The 17,386-nt window shown below is 39.2% G+C and overlaps 1 long non-coding RNA gene across 1 annotated transcript; it reads left to right on the top strand.

Annotated features, from left to right (window-relative positions):
• The first annotated feature begins 223 nt into the window (after positions 1-223).
• Positions 224-14,409, top strand: LOC134348087 (uncharacterized). Its single transcript, XR_010018350.1, has 4 exons — positions 224-355; positions 5,562-5,807; positions 9,789-9,912; positions 14,276-14,409. It is a non-coding gene; the product is annotated as an uncharacterized LOC134348087 (long non-coding RNA).
• Positions 14,410-17,386: the final 2,977 nt, after the last annotated feature.

Genomic DNA, 17,386 nt, shown 5'->3' with positions numbered 1-17,386 from the left:
AAGAACAACAAGTACAAGAGAATAGATACCCGTCAGTACAGACCTTGGAAAATGAGACCACTGTGCAGAATATCTTGGGATTCGATGCTGTAAAGGAAGGTCAAAGTAAGCGATATTCTACTGTTGAAGAGTATTGGTCAAATGTGGAAACCACTGGATCTAGCATTATTCACTCAACTATAATGGATATAGAAGAGCAGGAATTGACTTCTGCAAATGAAGAGAGAAATGAAAAAATACCATTTGCTGATGAAAATGATAGACAAGATTCGATAAAGCTGTGCTCAATCATCACAGGACTCTTCAGACGATCTTAAGGAGCAAGGAGACTGTCTAATTGGGAATAAATTGGAAGGTAGGATATCTAATATTATATCATAAAGGTTAACTTCCATTGTTTTTCCCAGGACAGGTGATGATTATAAAATGAATAGATGAAGATCAAAAACAAAAGCTGGTCATAATGCTGAGTTCCCAAGTTGTAGTTTTGGTTAAATGGGTGATGAGTTAGAAACTTGAATCAGCTGGAAAGTTTTAAAAGAAATAGAATGTTGTAATTTCTGTTCCTCATTTACATGCCATTAAATCTCTACCCTGGACCTGTCTGCCTGACAGATTGAGGTGACCCATGAATCACTTCCTAGAAATTGAATTAGTATGAAGGACGATTTCTGAGGAGAAACTGCAGAAATTGTCTTTGTGTGGCCAGGCAGGCTATTCTTTTTTTCCCTAGTGCCACAAAGGTCTTTAAAAAAAAACTCACCTTGGGGCACTTAAGATAAAGTATCACAATTTGGTTTAGATTGACTTCATTAGCTTGCTTGCACAGTCCCACGTTAATTTTTCAGCCAGGCTAAAAAGAGTTATCAGAACTAGCCGGCAGATTAAAGGGGTTCTGTTGATACTGGGTCAACAGATTAACAATTGTAGCAATTCATAAAGATGAGAAAGTCTGCAGATGCTGGAAATACAAAGCAACACACATAAAATGCTGGAGGAACTCAGCAGGTCAGGCACTATCAATAGCAATGAATAAACAGTCGAAATTTTGGGGCTGAGGCCTTTGGTCAGAAACTTGGGTGTTTTGTATTGCCAGATTAGAAGCATTAATGATCAGCCCTTTGGCCTTATAATCGGACATTGACATTCATAATTTGCATAAGGTGGTCGGTATAATGGCCAGACTGAGTAAAATAAGCAGTGTTTCTGCACCTCTACCCCTCCCTGAGAATTCAGAATCAGAATCAGTTTTAATATCATTGGCATATGTCATGAAATTTGTTAACGTTGCAGCAACAGTACAATGCAATACATAATAATAGAGAAAAACTGTGAATTACAGTAAGTATGTATATAATAAATTGTTAAATTAAATAAGTAGTACAAAAATAGAAATAAAAAAACAGTGACAAGGGTTCATGGGTTCGATGTCCATTCAGAAATCAGTTGACAGATGGGAAGAAACTATTCCTGAATCATTGAGTGTATGCCTTCATCCTTCTGTACCTCCTTCCTGATTGTAGCAAGGAGAATAAGGCATGACCTGGATGAGAGGGATGCTTATTGATGGATGAGGCATCACTTCTTGAAGACATACTGGATACTAGGGAAGCTAGTGCTCATGGTGGAACTGACTAAGTTTACAACTCTCTGCAGCTTACAAGGGGTGATTGATAAGTTTGTGGCCTAAGGTAGAAGGAGTCAGTTTCAGAAAACTTACCACGGGCTGGCTGGTGGCACAACAACAGGGGTGCCGGACCCGGGAGCGGAGGTTCCCGGGTTCGAAACTAGTCGGGTCCACCCCCCGAGTACGCTTTCCATCCGCAACTCGACCTCGTAAAACAAAGGGAAAATATTGCGAAAATGTCTGTCAGGAGTGGCGTACCACACAGTATCTCCCTTGCTCCGCACCTTTTAAAAGGCCATGAAAAAGACATCATCACGGACACGCAGATGCACACGTAGGCAGACGCACACGCACAGACTCGCACACACCAAAAAAAAAGAAAAACTAGCACATTTATGTTTCAACATAATCCCCTCTTACATTTACACACTCAGTCCAGCGGTCGTGGAGGATATAGATTCCTTCTTTATAGAAGTTGGCGTCTTGGACCTCCAGATGAGTTTTTAACTTCAAACTTTCTGCATTTTCACTCAAAGAGTTGAACTGCACGTGCATGTAACAAGAGCTGTATAACTCATCTCCTTCTACCTTAGGCCACAAACCTATCGATCACCCCTGCTGTGGACCACTTTCTGGAGGTCCAAGGCACCGACTTCTACAAAGAAGGGCGTATGCTCCATGACCGCTGGACTAAGTGTGTAAATGTAGGAGGGGACTATGTTGAAGAGTAAATATGCTAGGTTTTCTAAAATCAACTCCTACCTTAGGCCATGAACGTATCAATCACCCCTCGTACTTCGATCCTGTGCAGCAGCGCTTCCCCTCGCCCCCCCCCCCATACCAGATGCTGATGCAGCCAGTTAGAATGTTTTTCACGGTACAGCTGTAGAAATTTGCGAGTGTCTTTGGTGGTATACCAAATCTTCTCAAACTCTTCATGTGATCCGTTGTTGTGCCCTCTTTGTAGTTGTGTCACTATGTGGGTTGAAGTTAGATCCTCAGAGATGCTGATAGCCAGGAATTTGAAATTGCTCACTCTTTCCACTTCTGATCCCTCGATGAAGACTGGTGTGTGTTCCTTCGTCTTGCCCTTTTTGAAGTCCACAATCAGTTCTTTGGTCTTACTGACGTTGAATGCAAAATTGTGCTGCATCACCACTCAACCAGCTGATATATCTCACTCCTATACAGCCTCTCATCACCACCTGGCATTCTGCCAACAATGGTTGTATCATCAGCAAATTTATCGATGGCATTTGAGCTGTGCCTAGCCACACAGTCATGGATGTATAGAGAGTAGAGCAGTAGGCTAAGCACATATCCCTGAGGTGCACCAGTGTTGATTGTCAGCAAAGTGGAGATGTTGTTTCAGATCCACACAGATTGTGGTCTTCTGATTAGGAAGTTGAGGATCTAGTTGCAGAGGGAGGTACAAGAGGTCCAGGATTTGGAGCTTTTCAATCAGAACTGTAGGAATGTTATATTAAATGCTGAGCTGTAGTCAATATACAGCACCCTGACGTAGGTATTTGTAATGTGCAGGTGATTCTACCTGTCTGTTGTGAATAGAGACTATCCAAACTATGCAGGGGGATAACAGAATGACACATTAAAACTTTGGCTTCTCTTTTCCAGACAAATCCTGGCTGATCTACAGACATTCTTCCATGCGTGCCAATTTAGTTTGCACTTTAAGATTATTGACAGGCAATAAATCTGCCCTTTTATATTGTTGCCTTGTAATCCTTTAAACCATAAGACATAGGAGGAGAATTAGGCCATCTGGCCCATCGAGTCTACTCTGCCATTCAATTATGGCTGACCCTTTTTTCCTATTTCCTCCTCAACCCCAGTTCCCAGCCTTCTCCCCGTAACCTTTGCTGTCATGTCCAATCAAGAAACTATCAGTCTCTGCTTTAAATACACCCAGCAACCTGGCTTCCACAGCTGCATGTGGCAGCAAATTCCACAAATTCACCACCCGTTGGCTAAAGAAATTTCTCCGCATCTCTGTTTTGAAAGGGTACCCCACTATCCTGAGGCTGTGTCCTCTGGTCCTGGACTCTCCCACCATGGGAAACATCCATTCCACATCAACTCTGCTAAGGCCTTTCAACATTCAAAAGTTTCAATGAGATCCCCCCGTCATCCCTTCTGAATTCCAGTGAGTACAGACCCAGAGCTATCAAACGTTCCTCGTATGATAACCCATTCATTCATGGAATCATCCTTGTGAGCCTCCTCTGGACCCTCTCCAATGCCAGCACATCTTTTCTAAGATGAAGGGCCCAAAGCTGTTCACAATACTCAAGGTGAGGCCTCACCAGTGTTATAAAGTCTCAGCATCACATCCTTGCTCTTGTATTCTAGACCTCTTGAAATTAATGCTAACATGGCGTTTCCCTTCCTCACCACCAACTCAACCTGCAAGTTAACCTTCAGGGTGTACTGCACAATGACTCCCAAGTCCTTCTTTATGTGAGATTCCTGGATTTTCTCCCCGTTTAGAAAATAGTCTGCACATTTATTTCTACCACCAAAGTGCATGACCGTGCATTTTCTAAAATTGTATTTCATTTGCCACTTTCTTGCCCATTCTCCTATGTTTCCTCAAAACTACCTGCCCCTCTACCAGTCTTCATATCATCTGCAAACTTGGCTCCAAAGCAATCTATTCCATCATCTAAATCATTTATATACAGCATAAAAAGAAGTGGCCCCAACACCAACCTCTGAGGAACACCACTAGTCACTAGCAGCCAACCAGAAAAGAATCCTTTTATTCCCTCTTGCTGCCTCCTACCAATCAGCCAGTGCTCTAATCATGTTAGTAACTTCCGTGTAATACCATGGGCGCTTAACTTAGTAAGCAGCCTCATGTGTGCTACCTTGTCAAAGGCCTTCTGAAAGTCCAAATATACAACATCCGCTGCATCCCCTTTATCTATCCTATCTTTATTTAAGGGTGGGGGAGATTGGACTGTTTGTCTTGAGGGACTAAACAACAAGTCTTGCTGTCTTACTTTACCTGATGTGTAGATTACCTATTTACTTAATCAGTGATCGGTACTATTTCTCCCCAGTTCACTTATCATTCAGGTAACAATTATCTTTAATATACAGTTACCAAACTTTATGCCAATGAAAATGTTTTCTAATTTGTTTTCAAAAAACTTATTAGGGGTTTGAGGGACCTCGGTGATGCTGAACCAGTTTTCTAGATTGCTGGTAGTTACTCAATATACCAGTACACTTCCAATTGTTAAATGATGTTACACAGTACTATAATAAACTTTACAGTGAAGCAGGTGAGTTTAAAAGCACAAGGAAACAAAACCCTGTGAGTTTAAAGGGAGCATCAGAAAACGTGCCCCTGATAAGTTGAAAGTGAACGTGGGAAGCAGAGCCAGATGCTGGACTATCAGGATTTCCACATAGGTAGTAGATAGTCAGAATTTACTATATTCAGCCAATATTCTCTACAGTTGAAGTGAGGAAGGCAAGATTTCCAGTTTCTCTGCTGTCTCTACATCATAAAAACATCTTTAAGCAACTATTAAGTAGCTGGAGGATTGCAACTTTAAATTGGTTCATTGTTGACTTTAGGCAATTAATAGGTACATACAGTAGAAAAACAAAGAATCAGTTTCTTTTTTTGATATGCCAATATAAATATATGCAGGACTGTGAATGTGGGAATTGTTATCTATGATATTGGTGTACTACACCAAAGAGCAAAAACATGCATAGTTCTACTTACGTTGAATGTCACAGTATCAGGTGACATTCTGTTATGTTTATGATGTAACTGCCACTTCTGCTTTTTCAAGTAAATTCCCGTTGTAATATATATGTATATATTTTATGTATTTCTGATTGAGATGCATTTCTTAATGTAGGAATTATCCAGTCTGTAATTGATTTTGTTCTCTAGGAATTGGTTCAGTAACAAATGAGACATTGGATACAGTAAAAGGAAGTACAGAAGATGAAAATCTCAACCTAACAGATGAACCACCAAAAATCTCACTAATTACAGAGTGCATTGTAAACAGGCAAGAACTGCTGACAGTTGAACAACCGGCGATCTCACCTCCCTTACTCTTAAAACCTTATCTGCCAACACTGTGCCATGAAATCAACTTTGATGTTCTGAAATCTGGGGTAGCATATTTGAGTGGTAGGTACTTAATAATATCTGTCAATGCATATAGCACCAGCAATCATAGAATTAACTGCACAGACTTTTACCCAAAGCTGCAGCTGGATACAGTGGTATATTTTGCATTTAAGTATTATGGTGACATAGAACAAAAAAAAATCAATTTGCTGCATGAACTCAGCAAGTTGAGCAACATCTGGAGAAAGGGAAATGAATTGAATTGATATTTCAAGTTAAAACTTTGTGTTAGCATATATGAAGAGGGAAGGTAATCAGTATGAAGATGAGAGGGGAAGTAGTAAGACTACTTCCCCTGTCATCATTAGATGATTGTGAACCAAGGAGGGGTAAAAGCTCTAGATAATTTCATTGTAATGACAAATGCTGATTTGTTCTAAGTTTTGTGTGAAGTTGCAACTTGATTTGCCATTAATACCGTAACTATTTTTATTATGGGTTTTACCACTGGAACACTTATGACTTTGTTATATAGATTAACTTTTGAAATTTATCAAAGCAGAGGCAATGTAGCCTTGTGCACTGACTGCCTACTGCCCTTGTTACACTCTCTTTTGCTCCCTTATTCTTCATGTTGAAATGGCGATTTCTTTAGTTCGCCCAGTGGTAGGCAATAGCAAACCACCGTTGCTAGATACTAGGTTTCCTAGAATCTATTTGTTAAGAAAACCATGGTCAAACTCACAAAATGCATCACACAACAACAGCGTCAAGAGGATCTTCAAGACAATTCTGAAGATGCTTCTCTGGGTAGGGTTGATTCTGGTCAGCAGGGGATCCCCGACTGTCATCAAGTTACTGCTCATAAAATTCAAGTAACACAAAAGAAAATTATTGCCAATTGGAATGAAGAACCCTATATCAAGCAGGAAGATTGGACAATGTGATAAATGAAATGGAAATACTGAAGATTAACATCATGGGAATTAGGGAAGTTCGTTGGATAGGTGCTGGAACATGTCAGAATAGAAATAAAACACTAATTTATTATTGTGGAACATCCCATACTAATGGAGTAGATATTCTTATGGATGAAAACATGGCAAAAAGTGTTTTAGGACATTGGGCAATATCAGAAAGAGTGCACCTTGTTAGATTCAGAGGACAACCATTTGATTTAGCAATTATACAGGTATATGCACCAACAACAGATGGAACAAATTAGAATATAGATAAATTCTATGATGAGCTTGAGCAAGCAAAGAATGGATACAAATCTCGAGATATTGTTATTGTCATGGGAGATCTAAATGCTAAAGTAGGACAAGGTGCTGATGGAAATACCACAGGAAAATTTGGACTGGGGAAAGAAAGAAAAGAGGTGAGAAATGGGTAGAATGGTGCAAGATGAATAATCAGGTCATTATGAATACCTACTTTAAAAACCATCCAAGACGCTCGTGGACCTGGAAAAGTCCAGGTGATAACATTAAAAATCAAATTGATTTTATTACTATAAACCAAAGATTTAGAAACTCAGTGACTCAATGCAAAACATATCCAGGTGCAGGCTGTAATAGTGACCATAACCCAGTACTATGTCATGTAAAAGTGAAACTTAAAAAACTAAAGAAGCAAAAACCTGAACAATCCCTTGACTACTTGCAATTAATTAAAGAAGAAAACTTAAGACAAAAATTTACAACTGAAGTAAGGAATAGATTTCAAACTCCAGAAATAGAATCTGTTGAAGATGATAGCAATCATGTAGAAATGAAATTTAACTCTCTAAAGGATGCCTTGGTAGAATCAGCAAAGTCAGTGATTCCTAAAAAAGAAAAAAGCACAAAGAATAAATGGATGGCAGATGAAATCAAAAATCTAATGGAAGAAAGGAGACAGAAGAAAGCAAATCCTATAGAATATAAGTCCTTAGATAAAAAAAGTTAAAAGCTTATGTCAAAAAGCCAAAGAAGAATGGTTAAACCAGGAATGTGAGCAAATAGAAGGAATCCCTATTACTGATCCAAAAAGGTTACATCAACAAATCAAGAATATCATTGGCAAAAAGCTCCTCTGTTCTTCAGGTGGATATTTGAAAGTAAAGGACAGTATCATTATCATGGAAAAAGATGAGATTATGAACAGATAAACTGAGTATATTCAGGTATTGTTTGAAGAGATTGAGGCAAAAAAATCCAGAAATTAAGGAAAACATTAAAGGTCCAAGTATTTTAAAATCTGAAGTTCGTAATGCAATAAATAAGATGAAGAAAGGAAAGGCAGCAGGTCCTGATGAATTAGTAATAGAACAAATAATCGCCTCTGAAAATTATGGAATTGAAAAACTTACTGATTTAATCAATGACATTTATGAGACTGGAATAATACCAGAAGAGATGAAAATATCAGTATTTATCACTCTTCCTAAGAAACCTGGAGCAATAGAATGTGAATTAAATAGGACCATAGTTTAATGAGTCATATCACCAAGATACTTCTAAGAATTTTGATGACAAGAGCTAAAAGTAAGATACAAGCTGAAATAGGTAAAGAACAATGTGGTTTTGTGAAAGACAAAGGTACAAGAAACGCAATATTGATGTAAGGATACTATCAGAACGAGTTATTCAAGTGCAAAAAGATTTGTTTGTTTTATCAACTACACAAAAGTATTTGATAAAGTGAAGCACAATAAGTTATTTGAAATATTACAGAAAACTCTAGGTCTAGATTCAAAAGACCTCTGCCTAATCAGAAATCTGTACTGGGAACAAACTGTTGCTGTAAGAATAGATGGAGAAGTGAGTCAGTATACGAAAATCAAGAGAGGCGTTAGACAAGGGTGTGTTTTCTCCCCTAATTTATTTAATATGTACAGTGAAACAATATTACAAAAAATAAGAGACATCTTGGGAATCAAAGTTGGTGGTGAAAACATCAATAATTTCATATACTGTATGTAGATGACACTGTTAATTGCAAGTACAGAGGAAGAACTACAAAACTTAACTGACATAATTGTTGAAGAAAGTGCAAAAATGGGTCTGTCTATCAATTGCAAAAAGACGGAATGTATGGTGATATCCAAAAAAGAAGGAGGATCCTGTCTGCAGGCTGAGAATAAACGGGAAAGACATAAGACAAGTACAGAACTTTTGCTACTTAGGAAGCTGGGTGACATCAGATGGCAGGTGCGACATGAACGTCAAAAGAAGAATAGGGATGGCAAAAGGCACCTTTTCGAGAATGAAAAGTATATTGACCAATACTAAACTAGGCATGACAACCCGCCTCAGAGTACTGAAATATTATGTTTATCCAGTTATGTTATATGGCCCAGAATGTTGGACGATACCTAGTAACATGAGGAAACGAATTGAAGCAGCAGAGATGTGGTTTTTGAGGAGGATACAAAGAATATCATGGACGAAACGAATATCTAACGAGGCTGTCATGAACAGAGCAAGCACAAAAAGGGAAATAATATATGAGATCATGAAATGGCGATGTAACTTCATTGGACATGTGATTAGGAAAGAGGAGTTAGAATGCACGGTAATTATGGGAAAGATTGAAGGGAAGGAAGCAAGAGGAAGGCAAAGTCCAATGATGATGGAGACAGCAGCCAGAGGACTGGAAATGAATGCCAATGAGTTGATCCACTTGACCTGAAACAGGAGTGTGTGGGCCATGGCAGTCAAAGCTCAAGCTGGGCACGGCACCTGATCATGATGATGATGATGATTCTTCATGTTCCTTTCCCATGGATGTTGCTTGCTTTCCCATGCAATTAGATGTTCTTTAATTTATCCTTCAGGTTTTCTTAGAGTTAAAGAATGTGTAAAAGAGATCAAACTGTTATGATCTACGGAAATAGCAGACCAGGTCACTTATAACCATTATTTGAAGTATACATTTTCTTCAAAGATAGATGTACAGATTGATTTTTTGGAACAAAGTAAATTGAGATGATTGTCAGATCCTTTGTATTTTTTAAAGATATTCCAAGTATTCGCATAATGCTTTATTTTGTTTCAGGAGCCAGAGATAGATCTGGTCGTGGAGTGGTAATAGTAACAACGAGGAATACCGTTTGGCTGAATCCACATTGCAACATACCTGAACTTGTGCGTCTCCTTGTCTACTTTTATAGTCTTCCCAGGTATTCAAACAGTTTTCTTTGTATTGCACTGCGGTAGTTGAATTGAATGTTTATGTGTGTGTGTATGTACACACACACACACACAGACACACACTTTTTTTAAATAATTAAATTAAAAATAGTAGTGCAAAAACAGAAATAATAACAGTAGTGCTCATGGGTTCAATGTCCGTTTAGAAGTCGGATGGCAGAGGGGAAGAAGCTGTTCCTGACTCATTAATTGTGTGCCTCCAGGCATCTGTATCTCCTTCCCGACAGTAACAATGAGAACAGGGCATGTCTTGGGTGATGGGGTTCCTTAATAATGGATGCTGCCTTTCTGAGGCATTGCTCTTTGAGGGTGTCTTGAATACTATGGAGGTTAGTGCCCATGATGAAGCTAACTAATTTTACAACTTTTTGTAGCTACTTTCCATCCTGTGCAATAGCCCTGCGCGCACCCCCCTATACCATACAGTGATGCTGCCTGTCAGATTGCTCTCCGCGGTACATCTGTGGAAGTTTTTAAGTGTTTTAGGTGACAAACTAAACATCCTCAAACTCCTGCTAATGAAATATAGCTATTGTCTTGCCGCCTTTGCAGCTGCATCGATATGTTGAGACCACGTTAGAGTTTTATAGAACTGTACAATCCCAGAAAAAAGGGGGAAAATTGGAGAGAAGGACTCTCATTTGTAGATACACCAGAAATATGGTGGAGATACAAAGATATAAATGAATAACCACCTGAGAATTTCATCAATGTCTCTACAATTGGCACAATTTTAACCATATGAACAGTACAGTATAGTTGATCTTTGATTCCATCAAACAGAGATATTTTGGATATCCATCAGTTTTGGCAAATTCATCATAGAAAGCAATTCCACCCAAGCCAGGCTGCAAAAGGAGGAGGGTTAGGCATGTTGCTGGTAACCCTATCATGTAAAGAACAGTGTTACAGAAATTCCTACAGAAGCTTCAAAGACCTCATTCCTGGGAGAGGAAGAGTCTTCACCTAGAAGATGTATAAAGTTGTGTGGCGAAAGCTGAAGCTGCATTGACCTCCTTTCGGCTCAGAACAGAGGACTCTGGCAAGCTGCTGCAGGCGGCCGATGCTCCGGTAGGGATGATCGGCTTAAGCAAAAGACCATAGAAAGCATCTTCGATATGGCTGCCTCTCTGCCTATGACTGCAAGAAGCTGCAGAGAGTTGTAGAAACAACTCTGCACATCACAGAAATCAGACTCCCCTCCATGTTCTTTGGCCACATCTCACTGCCTCAGTAAAGCAGCCAGTATAATCAAATACCTCACTCACCCCATTGCCATCAGTGCAAAGGTACAAAGGCCTAGTCTTTCATCAAGCTAAAAGACAGCTCCTATCCTGCTATTATAAAACTATTGAACCATTCTTTAGAATAATATGATAGATTCTTGGCATTAAAATCTACCTCGGTTTGACTGTTTACCTGTACTGAACTTTCTCTATATTGTGACACTATTCTGCACTTTATTGTCGTTTTACCTTAGAATACGTCAATGCAGTGTTATAATGAATTGATCTGTATGGATGGGATACAAAACAGGTTTTTCACTGTACCTCCGTTTATTTGACAATAGTAAACCAATTTGCATTTGCTATTATTGTTATTGGGGTTAGTTGAACTATGAATAAATACTGTGAGAAAAAGTTAAGTACTTAATCATGACATAAATATGGGATTTTCATATTACAGTGTCCTGAAAGTTCTACTTTGATTTGACCTATTGAAATTACATTTTAGCAAATAAAATGCAGTGTTTATTACACTCCAATAAAGGTTTGTTCTTTGTAAACAAGTAAATTAACAGATTAAGATTTTCTATTCAAGACTCCCTGAGAAATTAGTTGTATATCTATTTTTATTTCATGTTATACTGGTGCACATTATTTGACCTCTCTCAAAATGATTGTGTGAAATTGTGAAAAACTTCCTAAGGTCATTATATAGAACGTAGAAATATACAACACATTACGTGCCTTTCAGCCCACAATGTTGTGCTGACTATGAAACTGCCTAGAATTACCTACCATAGAGGCCTCTATTTTTCTAAGCTCGTGTACCTACCTAAGAGTCTCTTCAAAGACCCTATTGTATCCGCTTCCACCACCTTTGCTGGAAGTGCATTACATGTACCCACCACTCTCGGTGTGAAAAACTTACCCCTGACATCCCCTCTATACCTACTTATAAGCATTGAAAACTATGCCCCTTTGTGTTAGACACTTTATCCCTGGAAAAAAGCCTCTGGCTATCCACACGATCAGTGCCTCTCATCATCTTATACACTTCTATCACATCACCTCTCGTCCTCTGTTGCCCTAAGGAGAAAATGCCAAGGTTACTCAACCTATTCTCACAAGGCACGTTCTCCAATCCAGGCAACATCCTTGTAAATATCCTCTGCACTCTTCCTATAGTATCCACATCCTTCCTGTAGTGAGGTGACCAGAACTGAACACGGTACTTCAAGTGGGGTCTGACCAAGGTTTTATATAGCTGTAACATTACCTCATGGTGCTTGAACTCAATCCCATGGTTGATGAATACCTACACACCATATGCTTTCTTAACCACACTGTCAATCTGCGCAGCAGCTTTGAGTGTCCTGTGGACATGGACCTCAAGATCTCTCTGATCCTTCACACTGCCAAGAGCCTTACCATTAATAATATATTCTATCTTCAAATTTGACCTACCAAAATGAACCACTTCACACTTACCTGGGTTGAACTCCATCTGTCACTTCTCAGCCCAGTTTTGCATCCTGTCGATGTCCCGCTGTAACCTCTGACAACTCTTCAGACTATCCACAACACCCCCAACCTTTGTGTCATCAGCAAACTTACTAACCCACCCTTCTACTTCTTCATCCAGGTCATTTATAAAAATCGAAAAGAGGAGGGTTCCCAGAACAAATCCCTACGGAACACCACTGGTCACTGACCTCCATGCAGAATACGAACCATCTACAACCATCCTTTGCCTTCTGTGGGCAAGCCAGTTCTGGATGCACAAAACAAGGTCTCCTTGGATCCCATGCCTCCTTACTTTTTGAAGAAGGCCTTGCATGGGGAACCTTATCAAATGCCTTAATAAAATCTATATACACTACATCCACTACTCTACCTTCATCAATGTGTTTAGTTACATGCTCAAATATTAAATCAGGCTCGTAAGGCACGCGCTGCCCTTACAAAGCCATGCTGACTATCGCTAATCAGATTATGTCTCTCCAAATGCTCATAAATCCTGCCTCTCAGGATTTTCTCCAACAACTTTCCCACCACTGAAGTATGATTCACTGGTCTATAATTTCCTGGGTTATCTCTACTCCGTTTTTTTGAACAAAGGAACAACATTTTCAACCCTCCAATCCTCTGCTACTTCTCCCGTCCCTATTGATGATGCAAAGATCATCGCCAGAGGCTCAGCAATCTCAACCCTTGTTTCCTACAGTAGACTGGGGTATATCTCATCCGGTTCCAGCGACTTATCTAACTTAATGCTTTTTAACAGCTCCAGCATATCCACTTTCTTAACGTCTATATGCTCAAGTGTTTCAGTCCACTATAAGTCATCTCCACAATTGCCAAGGTCCTTTTCCCTGGAGAATACTGAGCAAAGTATTCATTAGGTACCTCCGCTACCTCCTCTGACTCCATGCACACATTTCCACTATCGCACCTGATTGGCCCTATTCTCACACACTCATCCTTTTGCTCTTCACATACTTGTAGAATGCCTTGGGGTTTTCCTTAATCCTGCTTCTCATGGCCCCTTCTAGCTCTCCTAGTTTCATTCTTAAGCAGAATGCCATGCAAATGTTCCCTGAACATTTGCCACTCGTTTTCCTGAGAACATCTGCTTCAATTTATGTTCCCAAGTTCCTGCCTAATAGCATTGTATTTCCCCCTACCCCAATTAAATGTTTTACCAAATTGTCTGCTGCTATCGCTCTCCAGCTCACTGGTAAAAAAGACAGAGTTTTGATCACTACCTCCAAAAATGCTCTCCCACTGAGACATCTGATACCTGACCAGGTTGGTTTCCCAATACCAGATCAAGTACAGCCTCTCCTCTAGTTGGCTTATCTACATATTGTGTCAGGGAACTTCCCTGAACACACCTAACAAACTCCACCTCATCTAAACCCCTTGCTCTAAGAAGATGTCAGTCAATATTAGGAATGTTAAAATCTTCCATCACAACAACCTTATTATTGCACATTCTAGAATCTGCCTCCCCTCCCTATAGATGTTTGTTAATGTTGTCAACAAAGTAATCTGTTAATATGGGTAAAGCTCTTATATCATTTACTATTTTTGCTTCATGTTTCAGACAAGAAACCCAGAGTGCAGGACTGACCATTTTAGTGGATGCACGGCGCTGCTCCCCTGTGTCAGCATTATTTAAAGCTTTCAATATCTTGCAGGTGATGAATTTTAAATTTGCAATTTGTTAAATCTTGAAAAGTGCCCAGTTTCTAAATCTTTGTTCTGGTTTTCTTGTAGTATTTAAATTAGTTTTAGGTTACGGATTGTACAATAGAAATATGTCAAGCAATTAACCAAAGCTCTTTCTAAAAATATCCAGTTTTCGCCACTTTAATCTAACGTTAAACATGTACAGAATACCAATATTTTGTATAACCCAATGGTAAAGGCTCTGCCTTATAGGCACAAGTGAATCAAGAGAAAGTACTTTGCATTTGTATTCCCCTTACAAGGAAATTAAAAGCTTGCACCTTTGTCTTAGGTATTGATATGCAATTAGGAGAAATTTTGAATCTATACAACTTGTAGGAGCTTTTGCCCTTTGCAATATAGGTTTACAAAATTCAGGGTGAATTCTTCACAACTCTTTTGAATCGTCTGTGGTGGACTTGATTGATGCTGGCTGTGGCCAAAAGATTGAAATAGCTGAGTGCCCATGGTTCATTAACGTTGAAGTCCCAGGGCAACATTAACTATATTTTTTAAAAAATATATACAGTATATAGCTACGCGAACATTGCTCTGAGCAGGAAATTTTTACAAACCCAGAAAACTGTGGTATCATTTTGGATCACCCCCTCCCCCTCCAACTTTCAAATCCCTTACTCACTCTTCCTTCAGTTAGTCCTGACGAAGGGTCTCGGCCTGAAACGTCGACTGCACCTCTTCCTAGAGATGCTGCCTGGCCTGCTGCGTTCACCAGCAACTTTTATGTGTGTTGCTTGAATTTCCAGCATCTGCAGAATTCCTGTTGTTTGGACACTTTAAATGTTTGTTTTTGTAATATACACATCAAACAAACATAAATCACAGTTCACAACACAGGTAAATGATGTCAGGCGGACAAAAATAACTGACAGGCACAATGGCAAAAGTAAAATGTTTTGACTAGACGGTGTCACTGTTCATTGGGCCAGTGGTTTATTAACAATAAGCTACTGACTTCTGTTTATTGTTACAATTTGTAAGTGTTGTAACTTGAAACATTGACAATATTTGCTTGTTACATACACCTGTTAGGGTGCATTCTCCAGTTACCTTATAAGGTAACCATACCCTTCAGCGAGAAGTCAATGTCATCAGGTGGTTCCCAACCTTCACAGAGTGTTTCGACCCTTAACCACAACACGCTCCAGTTGGTGGGCTGGCAGTGGTGGCCAAATCACTGCCCATCTGCTCCTGGCTTCCAGCTCCCCTCCTCTCGCCTACTCCAAATCCAACAATAAATACATTGAAGCTCTAAAATGTTTCAAAGTAAAGTTTGTGGTCCACTTATTATTTAGATAAAATATGGATTATATTAATTAACACATATTTACAGGGTAGTTCATGATAGATTTCAAAGTTCAAAGTACATGTATGTCACCATATACAAGGCTGAGATTCATTTTCTTACCAGCATTCTCAATAAAATCGTATTAGTATAATAACCATAAACACAAGAAAGTCTGCACATGCTAGAAATCCAAAACAACACGTGCAAAATGCAAGAGGAACGCAGCAGGTCGGGCAGCATCCATAGAAATGAATAAGCAGTCAACGTTTCGGGCCAAGACGAGACCATAATAGAATCAATGAAAGACTGCACCAACTTGGGTGTTCAATCAGTGTGCAAAATACAACAAACTGTGCAAGTCCATAGGTTGTGGGAACATTTCAATGATAGGGCAAGTGAAGTGATCCTCTATCATTCAAAAGCCTGATGGTTTCGGGATAATAACTGGTCCTGATCCTGGTGGTGGGAGTCCTGAAGCTCATGTACCACTTTCTTGATAGCAGAGGTGAGATGAGAGTATGTCTGGGCTAGTGGGGGTCCGTGATGATGAATGTTACTTTTCTGTGACAACACTTCATGTAGATGTGCTTGATGGTGGGGAGTGCTTTACCCATGATGGACTGGGGCATATCCACTAATTTTTGTAGAATTTTCTGTTCAGGTCATTGGTGTTTCCATACACAGCAGTGATGTAGCCAGTTAATTTACTCTCCACTACGCATCTGTAGAAGTTTGTCAAAGTTTTAGATGTCATGCTGAATATTTGCAAACTCCCAAAGAATAGAGGTGCTGCTGTGCTTCTTTGTAATTGCACTTGTGTGCTGGACCCAGCACAATTCCTCTGAAATAATAACACAGAGGAATTTAAAGTTGCTGACCCTCTCCCGCTTTGATCCTCCAATGAAGTCTGGCTTATGGACCTCTGGTTTCTTTCTCCTGAAGTAAATAATCAGCTCCTTGGTCTTGCTGACATTGAGTAAGAATAATTTCAAAATTATATTAGCATTACCCTATATAAAAGGAAATTCCAGCTATGCAGCAATTTTAACATTCCGTTACTGCATGGCCGCACACTCGCCTAGCTTAGAGGGAACTGCGATCTCAGGTTAGGCGAACCTTTTCCAAAACCAAGCCTTGTAGAAGCATTTCATTTCATATACTCAAGGAAACACAAATCTAATCTGTACTTATCACTTAACCTTTTAGTCTCTGCAACATTCTGGGTATAGAAATGATATTGAAGAACATTTTATTCAGAGGGTGCATTGAATTTTTGTAAAACAAAATACAAAATGAAGTAATACAATTATGAATGAGCACAAAACTCCAGAAAACATTTTTGATGAAATACATTCATAGAAATAAGCTGACGTGTTTTCAATATTATAGCCTGTTTTGGAGGTAACTATTTGTTACTCTAATAGTGATGAGTTCTAATAGGGATATGCAGTAAAAACAAAATTATACAACAAAAATATTAGAATATTTTCCATTAAGGTAATTGGAGCATGTAATATTAAGTCCTTTTAAACAGATAAGTGCTTGAAAAAGTTGATTGTAAAAAAAAGATCTATCTGTTCATTCATAAAGTTAACAAAGTCCGAGTCCTGAAACAACAGCGAATTAAAACGCCATTGTCTATTATTTTGTGTATTGGCCAGAATTTTAATAGAAAGCTTA

The sequence above is a fragment of the Mobula hypostoma genome, chromosome 6, assembly GCF_963921235.1.
Source record: "Mobula hypostoma chromosome 6, sMobHyp1.1, whole genome shotgun sequence".
NCBI lineage: Eukaryota > Metazoa > Chordata > Chondrichthyes > Myliobatiformes > Myliobatidae > Mobula > Mobula hypostoma.
This window is presented reverse-complemented; position numbering and strand designations above follow the sequence as displayed.